Source organism: Bos indicus x Bos taurus, chromosome X (assembly GCF_003369695.1).
Source record: "Bos indicus x Bos taurus breed Angus x Brahman F1 hybrid chromosome X, Bos_hybrid_MaternalHap_v2.0, whole genome shotgun sequence".
Taxonomy (NCBI): domain Eukaryota; kingdom Metazoa; phylum Chordata; class Mammalia; order Artiodactyla; family Bovidae; genus Bos; species Bos indicus x Bos taurus.
In genome coordinates, this window is record NC_040105.1 from 70,335,384 (window position 1) to 70,349,109 (window position 13,726).

Here is a 13,726-nt window from a genome sequence, read left to right on the forward strand (position 1 = left end):
GGACATCATAGCTTTACTGACAGATTTAGAGCTAGTTATTGGATTCCATGTATCCTCGTTTCCACTCCACTCATTTTTACATCCTTAGGGGAAAATTTAAAATAAAGACCAGGGCTGATTACATATGTCTGCTGCTCTATTAATAGTTTCTGTATCTAGAGATGAACACAGTATTATAAAAATTCTCTTCTATGAAACCATGGTATTTTCCCTATTTTCTCTTCTAAATAGCTCTTTATAAAGTTCCAAGGAGAAATAACTTTGAACTTCATATCCAAGCATCTAGTCTGCTAGGAAGAGGAATTAGGACTTGAAAAATATCAAGTATGTCTGCCTGTGATGGCTTAGGGACAGTTTTCCTGGGAGGAATGATGATTTATAAGACTTTGGGCTCTTTTCCCTAAAAATTCATAATAATAGTTATGGACTTAATCATCAATTTGGCATATATTATATACCTTTGGATATCAACTGTTTTATAGTTTGTATAGTTAACTTTTCATGAGTGTATGTATCTTCAACTAAACTATCAGAAAATCTAAGAAAGTATAGAAAATCTCCAAGAAATGAACAAAGAAGGGCTTTCTTAAAACCGTAGCAGCCTGAATACTTGTTTCCTAAATTTGTGTTGCCCTATGGCAACTTTCATCCCTATATGCAAGGACCCCAGAGGCTGGCCATTTTTCTTTTATTTGTGGCCTGTCAACAAAATAAACATATTTCTCCAATTAATCCTTCAGTTCAGTTCAGTTGCTCAGTCATGTCCGACTCTCTGTGACCCCATGGACTGCAGCATGCCAGGCCTCCCTGTCCATCACCAACTCCCGGAGCCTACTCAAACTCATGTCTATCACGTTGGTGATGCCATCCAACTATCTCATTCTCTGTCATCTCCTTCTCCTCCCACCTTCAATCTTTACCAGCATCAGGGTCTTTTCCAGTGAGTCAGTTCTTCTTATCAGGTGGCTAAACTATTGGCTACAGCATCAGTCCTTCCAATGAATATTCAAGACTGATTTCCTTTAGAATTCACTGGTTGGATCTCCTTACAGTCCAAGGGACTCTCAAGAGTCTTTGCCAACACCACAGTTCAAAAGCATAAATTCTTTGGCTCTCAGCTTTCTTTATAGTCCAACCCTCACATTCATACGTGACTACTGGAAAAACCACAGCTTTGACTAGATGGACCTTAGCAAGTTTAAAATAGGTTGGAACTTTCCAAAGGAACTCTACTGAAAAAAAGGAAAATCAAAATGAAAATAAAGAAAATGCAAAATATGAAACAGTTTAAAAAGTAGGAATCTGAACCCACAGCTATGATATTGATGTTTGAGTCCACCGCATATTCAGATAATCATTTTTCAAATATTCTCCAATTTCTTCTCTCTCGCAGAATTTTCCTTTCATCCCCAGGCAAGGAGTTGACATAAGTAAGCTTCTACTAGCAGTCTGGAGGAAGTAAGCATTGCAGGTGGGAAATTACTCAAACAGAGTTGGCTTTTATATTTTGTTATTCAGGCATTAGAACTTCTTTGGGGATTTAGCTTATCCTGGGGCTCTTTAATCAATAAAGATACTGACTGACTATTTAATAAAAATAACCTTTCTAATCCAGGAATTATATGATTTCAGTCATTTTCTTTAGGTGAAAATTAACTTTGGCTCTGTCACAGTTTTGTGTTTAGACAAAGCTTATATTTCTCCCCAGTGTGGAAAGAGAAAGTTTTTGAATTTCTAAGACCCATCTATGAGAAGTGTACTTTTACTAGGCTAATGTACTAATTGTCCAAGTTTATGGTAGCTGTACAACTACAATTTAGCCTTCTCTCTGTACATGGACAAGTGAGTAAAGGTCACATTGCCTGGGCAACAATGTAATGTTTCCTGAAGTTTGGGATTTTGAAGTGTCTTCCATGGTTCCTTTAGAAATTTCCTTTAGAAATTCTGAGTTTGCATATAGTAGACATTCAATACTCTTATGCTTTGCCCCTCTTTTCTTTTTGTTTACTTGAGAACTCTTGTCTCTGACATCAGCTTCTGCCAAAATTGGATTCTACCATTCTTGTCTGGGTGATTGGGTGAGGGAAAATGAGGCAATAAAGTAAATGTGTGGATATATAACTTTTGGGTTCAATTATTTATTTCAGGAGGTACTCAAATTTTTATTTGGCTCCTCTAGTACATGTATATCTATCTATCTATCTGTCTATCAGTTTATCTATCTATCTTCATTATCATCATCATCTATCTACTCTCCTTGCATCAGCCCTTAGCCTCCATTGATCTGTAACCTGGTCAAGCTTCAGTGAACAAGTAAGTAGGAGTTCCCAAAGATAACCCGAGAATCAGTTCAGTTCAGTTCAGTCGCTCAGTCGTGTCCGATTCTTTGCGACCCCATGAATCGCAGCACTCCAGGCCTCCCTGTCCATCACCAACTCCTGGAGTTCACACAGACTCATGTCCATCGAGTCAGTGATGCCATCCAGCCATCTCATCCTCTGTCATCCCCTTCTCCTCCTGCCCCCAATCCCTCCCAGCATCAGAGTCTTTTCCAGTGAGTCAACTCTTCACATGAGGTGGCCAAAGTACTGGAGTTTCAGCTTTAGCACCATTCCTTCCAAAGAACACCCAGGACTGATCTCCTTCAGAATGGACTGGTTGGATCTCTTTGCAGTCCAAGGGACTGTCAAGAGCCTTCTCCAACACCACAGTTCAAAAGCATCAATTCTTCGGCGCTCAGCTTTCTTCACAGTCCAACTCTCACATCCATATATAACCACTGGAAAAACCTGAGAATATAAGGTCCCGATTCATATACCATACCCTTTATTTTTGCTGCAATAAAACTATTTATGAATGAGGATGACTTATATACTGTTGTGCCTTCTAAGTGTGGCCCAGGTAGAGCTAGTGATCTGTAGCATCCTCAGATAGTCCCCAGACTAGTATCTTCTATTAAATGAAAATAGTAACTGTGCCTCTTTTTTGCTTATATTAAAAAAAAAAGCCATTCCTGATCCAATTTAATATTTCTTTCCTTTGAAGTCCTACATTATTTTGTTTGTACTTTCCTTGATAATTTTTACTGATTGTTTCATGTCATACTCATCTCTGTGGTTATTCAATTTAAACTTCACTGTTCTTTCTACTGGGCAGTCCCACTAGCCTTAAAGGGCAAAAACCAAGTATTCTTTATTTTTCATCTTAGAAAAAAAGAGCACATAAGTTAAGAGATTTACAGCTTCAATAAAGAGGAACCAGACATAAGTTGTTTGTGAACTTGATTTAAGACTTCTAGGTGTTCCCTGAGTTTCTCTCAGGTGAACATCTGAGAGAAAGTATCACTTCATTCCTCTTTGAATATATCAGCTGTGCTCAGGATACAGGTTTCTTCAGGCCCTCTAAAGGTAGCACAACAGTTTTAACTTTGATAGTGGTTTCTAAACTAAGTGCTAATTTTGCAATGTAAAGTTACTGGACTTTCTAGGGCTCAAAGGTCTTTTTTTTTTTTTTTTTCCTTGACCTTACCCGCTTTGTTTTCTAACAAATAACAACATATTCTGGCAGTATGGTCACCATTCTTCATAGCCTGCAAGGGAGAAACTGCTTAAGTCTTCTTTGTTGGTCCCTTTTATTTTAATTTTTTTAAAAATACAAATGTATTCATTTTAATTGGAGGCTAATTACTTTACAATATTGTATTGGTTTTGCCACACACTAACATGAATCCTCCACTGGTGGACATATGTTCCCCATCCTGAACCCCCCTCCCACCTCCCTCCTCATACCATCCCTCTGGGACATCCCAGTGCACCAGCCCTGAGCATTCTGTATCATACATCAAACCTGGACTGGCGATTCGTTTCACATACGATATTATACATATTTCAGTGCCATTCTCCCAAATCATCCCACCTTCGCCCTCTCTCACAGAGTCCAAAAGACTGTTCTATACATCTGTGTCACTTGCTGTCTCGCATACAAGGTTATCGTTACCATCTTTCTAAATTCCATATATATGCATTAGAATACTGTATTGGCGGAGAAGGCAATGGCACCCAACTCCAGTACTCTTGCCTGGAGAATCCCATGGATGGAGGAGCCTGGTGGGCTGCAGTCCGTGGGGTCACGAAGAGTGGGACACGACTGAACGACTTCACTTTCACTTTTCACTTCCATGCATTGGAGAAGGAAATGGCAACCCACTCCAGTGTTCTTGACTGGAGAATCCAAGGGGTGGTGGAGCCTGTTGGGCTGCCATCTATGGGGTTGCACAGAGTCGGACACGACTGAAGCGACTTAGCAGCAGCAGCAGCAGCATACTGTATTGGTGTTTTTCTTTCTGGCTTACTTCACTCTGTATAATAGGCTCCAGTTTCATCCACCTCATTAAAGCTGATTCAAATGTATTCTTTTTAATGGCTGAATAATACTCTATTGTGTATATGTACTACAGCTTTCTTATCCATTCATCTGCTGATGGACATCTAGGTTGCTTCCATGTCCTGGCTATTATAAACAGTGCTGCGATGAACATTGGGGTACACGTGTGTCTTTCAATTCTGATTTCCTCAGTGTGTATGCCCAGCAGTGGGATTGCTGGATCATAAGGCAATTCTATTTCCAGTTTTTTAAGGAATCTCCACACTGTTCTCCATAGTGGCTGTACTAGTTTGCATCCCCACCAACAGTGTAAGAGGGTTCCCTTTTCTCCACCCCCTCTCCAGCGTGTAGACTTTTGGATAGCAGCCATTCTGACTGGCGTGAAATGGTACCTCATTGTGGTTTTGATTTGCATTTCTCTGATAATGAGTGATATTGAGCATCTTTTCATGTGCTTGTTAGCCATCTGTATGTCTTCTTTGGAGAAATGTCTATTTAGTTCTTTGGCCCATTTTTTGATTGGGTCATTTATTTTTCTGGAGTTGAGCTGTAGGAGTTGCTTGTATATTTTTGAGATTAGTTGTTTGTCAGTTGCTTCATTTGGTATTATTTTCTCCCATTCTGAAGGCTGTCTTTTCACCTAGCTTAGAGTTTCCTTTGTTGTGCAGAAGCTTTTAAGTTTAATTAGGTCCCATTTGTTTATTTTTGCTTTTATTTCCAATATTCTGGGAGGTGGGTCATAGAGGATCCTGCTGTGATGTATGTCGGAGAGTGTTTTGCCTATGTTCTCCTCTAGGAGTTTTATAGTTTCTGGTCTTACTTTGAGATCTTTAATCCATTTTGAGTTTATTTTTGTGTATGGTGTTAGAAAGTGTTCTTGTTTCATTCTTTTACAAGTGGTTGACCAGTTTTCCCAGCACCACTTGTTAAAGAGATTGTCTTTAATCCATTGTATATTCTTGCCTCCTTTGTCAAAGATAAGGTGTCCATAGGTGCGTGGATTTATCTCTGGGCTTTCTATTTTGTTCCATTGATCTATATTTCTGTCTTTGTGCCAGTACCATACTGTCCTGATGACTGTGGCTTTGTAGTAGAGCCTGATGTCAGCAAGGTTGATTCCTCCAGGTCCATTCTTCTTTCTCAAGATTGCTTTGGCTATTCGAGGTTTTTTGTATTTCCATACAAATTGTGAAATTATTTGTTCTAGCTCTGTGACAAATACTGTTGGTAGCTTGATAGGGATTGCATTGAATCTATAGATTGCTTTGGATAGTATACTCATTTTCACTATATTGATTTTTCTGATCCATGAACATGGTATATTTCTCCATCTATTAGCGTCCTCTTTGATTTCTTTCACCAGTGTTTTATAGTTTTCTATATATAGGTCTTTAGTTTCTTTAGGTAGATATATTCTTAAGTATTTTATTCTTTTCATTGCATTGGTGAATGGAATTGTTTCCTTAATTTCTCTTTCTATTTTCTCATTATTAGTGTATAGGAATGCAAGGGATTTCTCTGTGTTGATTTTATATCCTGCAACTTTACTATATTCATTGATTAGCTCTAGTAATTTTCTTGTGGAGTCTTTAGGGTTTTCTATGTAGAGGATCATGTCATCTGCAAACAGTGAGAGTTTTGCTTCTTCTTTTCCAATCTGTATTCCTTTTATTTCTTTTTACGCTCTGATTGTTGTGGCCCAAACTTCCAAAACTATGTTGAATAGTAGTGGTGAAAGTGGGCACCCTTGTCTTGTTCCTGACTTTAGGGGAAATGCTTTCAATTTTTCACCATTGAAGATAATGTTTGCTGTGGGTTTGTCATATATAGCTTTTATTATCTTGAGGTATGTTCCATCTATTCCTGCTTTCTGGAGTTTTTTTTTTTTAATAAAAAATGGATGTTGAACTTTGTCAAAGGCTTTCTCTGAATCTATTGAGATAATCATATGGCTTTTAGTTTTCAATTTTTTAATGTGGTGTATTACACTGATTGATTTGCAGATATTGAAGAATCCTTGCATCCCTGGCATAAAGCCCACGTGGTCATGATGTATGATCTTTTTAATGTGTTGTTGGATTCTGAATTTTGTTAATGATATTTGCATCTATATTCATCAGTGATATTGGCCTGTAGTTTTCTTTTTTTGTGGCATGTTTGTCAGGTCTTGTTATTAGGGTGATGGTGGCCTCATAGAATGAGTTTGGAAGTTTACCTTCCTTTGCCATTTTCTGGAAGAGTTTGAGTGGGATAGGTTTTAGCTCTTCTCTAAATTTTTGGTAGAATTCAGCTGTGAAGCCATCTGGACCTGGGCTTTTGTTTGCTGGAAGATTTCTGATTTTAGTTTCAATTTCCATGCTTCTGATGGGTCTGTTAAGATTTCTATTTCTTCCTGGTTCAATTTTGGAAAGTTGTACTTTTTGAAGAATTTGTCCATTTCTTCCACGTTGTCCATTTTATTGGCATATAATTGTTGATAGTAGTCTCTTATGATCCTTTGAATTTCTGTGTTGTCTGTTGTGATCTTTCCATTTTCGTTTCCAATTTTATTGATTTGATTCTTCTCCCTTTGTTTATTGATGAGTCTGGCTAATGGTTTGTCAATTTTATTTATCCTCTCAAAGAACCAGATTTTGGCTTTGTTGATTTTTGCTGGTCTCTTTTGTTTCTTTTGCATTTATTTCTGCCCTAATTTTTACGATTTCTTTCCTTCTACTAACCCTGGGGTTCTTCATTTCTTCCTTTTCTAGTTGCTTTAGATGTAGAGTTAGGTTATTTCTTTGACTTTTTTCTCGTTTCTTTAGTATGCCTGTATTGCTATGAACCTTCCCCTTTGCACTGCTTTTACAGTGTCCCATAGGTTTTGGGTTGTTGTGTTTTCATTTTCATTAGTTTCTATGAAAATTTTGATTTCTTTTTTGGTTTCTTCTGTGATTTGTTCGTTATTCAGCAGTGTGTTGTTCAGCCTCCGTATGTTGGAATTTTTAGTAGTTTTTCTCCTGTAATTGAGATTTAAGCTTACTGCATTGTGGTCAGAAAAGATGCTTGAAATGATGTCATTTTTTTTGAATTTACTAAGGCTAGATTTATGGCCCAGGATGTGATCTATCCTGGAGAAGTCTCCCACTATTATTGTGTTATTGTTAATTTCCCCTTTTATACATGTTAACATTTGTCTTACATATTGTGGTGCTCCTATGTTGGGTGCATATATATTTATAATTGTTATATCTTCTTCTTGGATTGATCCTTTGATCATTATGTAGTGTCCTTCTTTGTCTCTTTTCACAGCCTTTGTTTTAAAGTCTATTTTATCTGATATGAATATTGCTACTCCTGCTTTCTTTTAGTCTCTATTTGCTTGGAATATCTTTTTCCAACCCTTCACTTTCAGTCTGTATGTGTCCCTTGTTTTGAGGTGGGTCTCTTGTAGACAACATATTTATGGGTCTTGTTTTTTTTATCCATTCAGCCAGTCTTTGTCTTTTGCTTAGGGCATTCAACACATTTACGTTTAAGGTAATTATTGATAAGTATGACCCCATTGCCATTTACTTTATTGTTTTGGATTCGTGTTTATACACCCTTTTTGTGTTTCCTGTCTAGAGAAGATCCTTTAGCATATGTTGGAGAACTGGTTTGGTGGTGCTGAATTCTCTCAGCTTTTGCTAATCTGTAAAGCTTTTGATGTCTCCTTCATATTTGAAGGAGATCCTTGCTGGGTACAGTAATCTGGGCTGTAGGCTATTTTCTTTTGTCACTTTAAGTATGTCCTGCCATTCCCTCCTGGCCTGAAGAGTTTCTACTGAAAGACCAGCTGTTATCTTTACGGGAATCCTCTTGTGTGTTATTTGTTGTTTTTCCCTTGCTGCTTTTAATATTTGTTCTTTGTGTTTGATCTTTGTTAATTTCATTAGTATGTGTCTTGGGGTGTTTCGCCTTGGGTTTTCCTGTTTGGGACTCTCCGGGTTTCTTGGATTTGGGTGATTATTTCCTTCCCCATTTTAGGCAAGTTTTCAACTATTATCTCCTCAAGTATTTTCTCATGGTCTTTCTTTCTGTCTTCTTCTGGGACTCCTATGATTCGAATGTTGGGGCATTTAACATTGTTCCAGAGGTCTCTGAGATTGTCCTCATTTCTTTTAATTCGTTTTTCTTTTTTCCTCTCTGATTCATTTATTTCTTACCATTCTATCTTCTACCTCACTAATCCTATCTTCTGCCTCTGTTATTCTACTGTTGGTTCCCTCCAGAGTGTTTTTGATATCATTTATTTCATTATTCATTATATATTTACTCTTTTTTATTTCATCTAGGTCCTTGTTAGACTTTTCTTCTCAATCCTTGTCTCCAGGCTATTTATCTGTGACTCCATTTTGTTCAAGATTTTGGATAATTTTCACTATCATTGTTCAGAATTCTTTATCAGGTAGATTCCCTGTCTCTTCCTCTTTTGTTTGGTTTGGTGGGCATTTATCCTGTTCTTTTACCTGCTGGGTATTCGTCTGTCTCTTCGTCTTGTTTATATTGGTGTGCTTGGGGTGTCCTTTCTGTATTCTGGCAGTTTGTTGAGTTCTTTTTATTGTGGAGTTTCCTTACTGTGGGTGGGATCCTATGGGTGGCTTGACAAGGTTTCCTGGTTAGGGAAGCTTGTGTCGGTGTTCTGGTGAGTGGGGCTGGATTTCTTCTCTCTGGAGTACAATGAAGTGTCCAGTAATGAGTTGTGAGACGTCAACGGGTTTTGAGTGACTTTGGGCAATCTGCATATTGAAGTTCAGGGCTATGTTCCTGTGTTGCTGGAGAATTTGTGTGGTATGTCTTGCTCTGGAACTTGTTGGCCCTTGGGTGGCGCTTGGTTTCAGTGTAGGTATGGAGGCGATTGATGACCTCCTGTCGATTAATGTTCCCTGGAGTCAGGAGTTCTCTGGTGTTCTCAGGATTTGGACTTAAGCCTCCTGCTTCTGGTTTTCAGTCTTATTTTTACCATAGTCTCAAGATTTCTCCATCTATACAGCACCTTTGATAAAACATCTAGGTTAAAGATGAAATTTTCTCCACAGTAAGGGACACCCGGAGAGGTACACAGAGTTACATGGAGAAGAGAAGAGGGAGTAGGGAGATAAAGGTGACCAGGATGAGATGAGTTGGAACCAAAAGAGGAGAGAGCAAGCTAGCCAGTAATCACTTCCCTATGTGCCCTCCACAGTCTGGACTACTCAGAGATGTTCACGCAATTATACAGAGAAGAGAAGAGAAGAGGGAGGAAGGAGATAGAGATGGCCAGGAGGATAAAATGGGGGAATCAAAAGGATAGAGTCAGTAATCAGTTCCTTAAGTGTTCTCCACAGTCTGGAACACACAAAGTGATTCATAGAGTTGGGTAGAGAAGAGAAGAGGGAGGGAGGAGATAGAGGCTACCTGGTGGAGAAAAAAAAGAATCCAAAGGGGGAGTGAGCAATCAGGCCAGTGATCTCACTCCCAAGCAAAAATGAGTAATGAAGAATGGGTTCTTAAAAGTACAAAATTGATAACAAATACCAAAAAGCAAAGATTAAAAATCTAGAGTAGAGGTTGGATTTTCAAAAATACAATATTAAACAAACAAACAAAAAACAACAAAGTCACAAGAATTATAATATATATATATATATATATATATATATATATGAAGTTTGCTTTAAAAAATAGGGTCTTTTTTTTTTTTGCAAAGTCATAGTAGGTTATAAAAATGAAAAGTAAAGGAGTAGTAGAGGACTTAAAAATAAAAAAAAATTAAAAAAATTAAAGAATGATAGTAAAAATAGTAAAAATATATCTAGGACTTTCTCTGGTGTTGTTGTGGGCAGTGTGGGGTTGGTTTATTTTTGGATAGTTCCTTGATCTGGCTTATATTTCTCAATATCTATATGCCCCTTCCTATGTAGTCAGTACTAACTACAGGGTTTTAATCTATTGCACCTGTCACTTCCAGGGAGGTTCCCTCTGTTTTAGCTTCTTCTGTTTGCTGGTCTCTTCAGTGTCTAATTTCCGCCCTGACACAAGGGGGCGGTGGTGGACACTTTTTTAGGCTCACTTGTTCAGTCATTCTGTGGGGAGGGAGGGACACTGCAAACGAATAACACTGGCAGGTGCTCGCAGTGTCTCAGCCACACTAAGTTTGCCCCCTGCTCACAGCGTGTGTGCTTTCCCTGTCTATACTGCTTAGGCTCTAGACTGCTCTGCTGGGAACTGAGCCCAGCCCTAGGTTGTATGCACTTCCCAGGTCTAAGCCGCTCAATTCAGGTACTCGGGTAGTCCTCAGAGGCACAGACTTGATTGGGCCTGTGTTTTATGCCCTTCCCAGGTCTGAGCAGCTGAGGTGACCAGGTGTTTAGCGAGCGCAATTGCTGTGACTTATCGCCTCCCCTGTCCCTGCTGCTTGGTTTTCTGGGTGTACAACCAGCACACCTTCTCAGGCAGATATTGACTGTCTAGAATCCCAAGAAGTCTTGGTTAGCAACGAAGCCTACTTGCAGTTTCATAGATAATCCCTCTCTGGGGCCGTGATTGCCCCCTTCTGGCTGTGGCTGCCCTTGCCTGCATGTCAACAGGAAGGGGGCTGGGCTGGGCTAGCTCTGCTCAGTCCTTTGTTCTGTGAGCAGTCCTGACAGTGTCTTACGTTAGGGCTTTTTGCATGGTGGCTATCCTACAGTCTGGTTTGCTATCCAAGGTAGTTCCCTCAGATTGCCCTTGGGGCATTCAGGCTTGGTCCTCACTCTAAGCAATGCAGCCCAGGCCTCCCTGCCCAACCCCCGCTTGCTAGTGGCGGATGCATGTGTCTGCGCTGCTTCTCTGCTGGGGGAATTACCGTTGGGCACGTAATCTGTGCATTTTAATTATTTATTTTTCCTCTCGGCTACGTTGCCCTCTGTGGTTCCAAGGCTCGCCACAGACTCAGCAGTGAGAGTGTTTCCTGGTGTTTGGAAACTTCTTTTTAAAAACTCCTTTCCCAGGGTGGAGCCCCATCTCTACCTCTTTTGTCTCTTTTTATCTTTTATATTTTTCCTACCTCCTTTTGAAGACAACGGAGAAAGCAATGGCACCCCACTCCAGTACTCTTGCCTGGAAAATCCCATGGATGGAGGAGCCTGGAAGGCTGCAGTCCATGGGGTCACTGAGGGTCGGACACAACTGAGCAACTTCACTTTCATTTTTCACTTTCATGCATTAGAGAAGGAAATGGCAACCCACTCCAGTGTTATTGTCTGGAGAATCCCAGGGACGGGGGAACCTGGTGGGCTGCCGTCTATGGGGTCGCACAGAGTCGGACATGACTGAAGTGACTTAGCAGTAGCAGTATGAAGATAATGGACTGCTTTTCTGGGTGCCTGATGTCCTCTGCCAGCATTCAGAAGTTGTTTTGTGGAATTTACTCAGCTTTCAAATGTTCTTTTGATTAATTTGTGGGGGAGAAAGTGGTCTCCCCATCCTATTCCTCTGCCATCTTAGGACCTCCTCCTGTTGGTCCCTTTAAAAAAAATCGTCTCATATGTGATGCTCATCCAGCTCGATCATATGGCTTTAGAGTTCCAGGACCAACAATTCATCTGTCCATATCTTAGCTGAGGGCCAGAATCTACTCTTCAGAATTTTTAAGAGGCTTTGATTTCTGTTAAAATGACAAATTTATCAGACCGTGTCATCTAGTTAGATGGTAGGAGTCTGGGAGGGTTTTGCTAAAACTCATGGGGAAAGAGAAAAAGAGAGGAAGGTAATAGAAATCTGAGATCTGATGACACTGAAGTTAAAATTAAATATAGGGAAAACAGCACAAATGTGGGAAGCTGGGGGTGAAGACAGAAAGGATGTGGCTTTGCAATTTTGCTCCAGTTCCAGCTAACATTTATACAATCTGACACCAAGTCTTGGTCTTTTTCCACTCAATTCCTTTTCTTTCCTACTGCTGCTTCTTCTATCCTGACTCTAATTACCTCAGATGTAGATGACTTAACAATAATCTCCTACCTTTCACATGTACTTTGTATTTCAACCATGCTGAACTGTTTGTAATTCCTGGAGATGTCTTTCATGCGTCCTTAATTTCAGGCTCTTTCTTTTCAACATCATCTTACACACCACTGCCCAACCAGTCATTTTTAAAATTGAAATACAGTTGACTTACAATGTTATGTTAATTTCAGATGTATAGCACAGTGATTGTTTTATATATACATATACATATGTATATATATGGATATAATATATATTTATTTTCAGATTATTTTCCATTTTAGTTATTATAGGTAGAGAATATAATTCCCTGTGCTATACAGTAGGTCTTATTGTTTATCTATTTGTATATAGTAGTGGGTATCTGTTAATCCCAAACTCATAATTTATTCCTCCCCTCCTTTCCTATTTGATAACCATAGGTTTGTTTTCTACATCTGTGAGTCTATTTCTGTTTTGTAAATAAGTTCATTTGTATCATTTTTTAAAGATCCCACATATAAGTGATAACATATGATATTTGTCTTTCTCTGTCTGACTTTACTTAGTATGATAATCTCTATGTCCATCCATGTTGCTGAAAATGACATTATTTCAAGATTTTTATGACTGAGTAACATTCCATTGTGTTTCTATGTGTGTGTGTACATGCATACCCCAGATTTTCTTTATCCATCATCTGTTGATGGACATTTAGGCTGCTTCTGTGCTTCTTGGTTATTGTAAATAGTGCTGCTATGACATTGGGGTGCATATATGTTTTTCAAATTAGTGTTTTTTCTGGATGTATGCTGAGGATTGGGATGGATTACACACCATACATATGGTAACTCTGGATGTATGCTGAGGATTGGTATGGATTACATACCATACATATGGTAACTCTATTTTTAGTTTTTAAAGGAACCTTCATACTGTTCTCCATAGTGGCTGTATCAATTTAAATTTCCATCAACAGTGTAGGAGTGTTCCCTTTTCTCTACATCCTCTCCAGCATTTATTGTTTGTAGATTTTTTGATGATGGCCATTCTGACTGGTGCAAGGTGATACCTCCTTGTAGTTTTGATTTTAATTTCTGTAATAATGAATGATGTTGAGTACCTTTTCATGTGCCTGTTGGTGATCTGTATTGAACTACTCATTTTAGACCTTGTTGTTTGATTTCTCAAGAGTCTGTAAGTAACTATAATCAAGACCCCACCCTAAATTCCAGGCAGTTCCATCCACAATCTAGCACTAGCCTCCTATCCAGTGAATCTTCTCTTTCACAGAGAAAGGTAATAATGGCAGAGGCCAAAGAAAGAATCTGGAGAAAGAATAAAGCCACCAGTAAGTACTAAGGAGAGCTTAGGG

At 39.0% G+C, this 13,726-nt stretch overlaps 1 protein-coding gene across 1 annotated transcript in view; it reads right to left on the reverse strand.

Moving 5' to 3' along the window:
* CYSLTR1 (cysteinyl leukotriene receptor 1) overlaps window positions 1–13,726 on the reverse strand; it is a 57,976-nt gene that overhangs the window by 7,246 nt on the left and 37,004 nt on the right. The window lies entirely within an intron of this gene.